Source organism: Musa acuminata, unplaced genomic scaffold (assembly GCF_036884655.1).
Source record: "Musa acuminata AAA Group cultivar baxijiao unplaced genomic scaffold, Cavendish_Baxijiao_AAA HiC_scaffold_733, whole genome shotgun sequence".
Lineage (NCBI taxonomy): Eukaryota > Viridiplantae > Streptophyta > Magnoliopsida > Zingiberales > Musaceae > Musa > Musa acuminata.
In genome coordinates, this window is record NW_027020964.1 from 7,501 (window position 1) to 8,303 (window position 803).

An 803-nucleotide genomic window follows, 5' to 3' on the forward strand; every position below is an offset into this window, starting at 1 on the left:
CTCGCTCGCGCAGCCAAAAATGGCCAGTTTTGGCCCGTTTTGGCCAGTTTTTGGCCTGTTTTTGCGTTGCGCGGTGACCATCTTGAGCGGAGCAAAATGTCAGCCATCTCAGCACCCTGGAACCCCCCGGGTGGCACAGGGCTGGATGGGGCTTTCGTATAGCAGGGACGGTGATGCCTCTCGCTTCGCTCGCTGTCCGCCGCTCGCTGCTCGCTCGCGCAGCCAAAAATGGCCAGTTTTGGCCCGTTTTTGGGCCGTTTTGGCCTGTTTTTGGGCTGTTCTTGCGTCGCGCGGTGACCGTCGTGAGCGGAGCAAAATGTCAGCCATCTCAGCACCCTGGAACCCCCCGGGTGGCACAGGGCTGGATGGGGCTTTCGTATAGCAGGGACGGTGCTGCCTCTCGCTTCGCTCGCTGTCCGCCGCTCGCCGCTCGCTCGCGCAGCCAAAAATGGCCAGTTTTGTCCCGTTTTTGGGCCGTTTTGGCCTGTTTTTGGGCTGTTCTTGCGTCGCGCGGTGACCGTCGTGAGCGGAGCAAAATGTCAGCCATCTCAGCACCCTGGAACCCCCCGGGTGGCACAGGGCTGGATGGGGCTTTCGTATAGCAGGGACGGTGCTGCCTCTCGCTTCGCTCGCTGTCCGCCGCTCGCCGCTCGCTCGCGCAGCCAAAAATGGCCAGTTTTGGCCCGTTTTTGGGCCGTTTTGGCCAGTTTTTGGCCTGTTCTTGCGTCGCGCGGTGACCGTCGTGAGCGGAGCAAAATGTCAGCCATCTCAGCACCCTGGAACCCCCCGGGTGGCACAGGGCT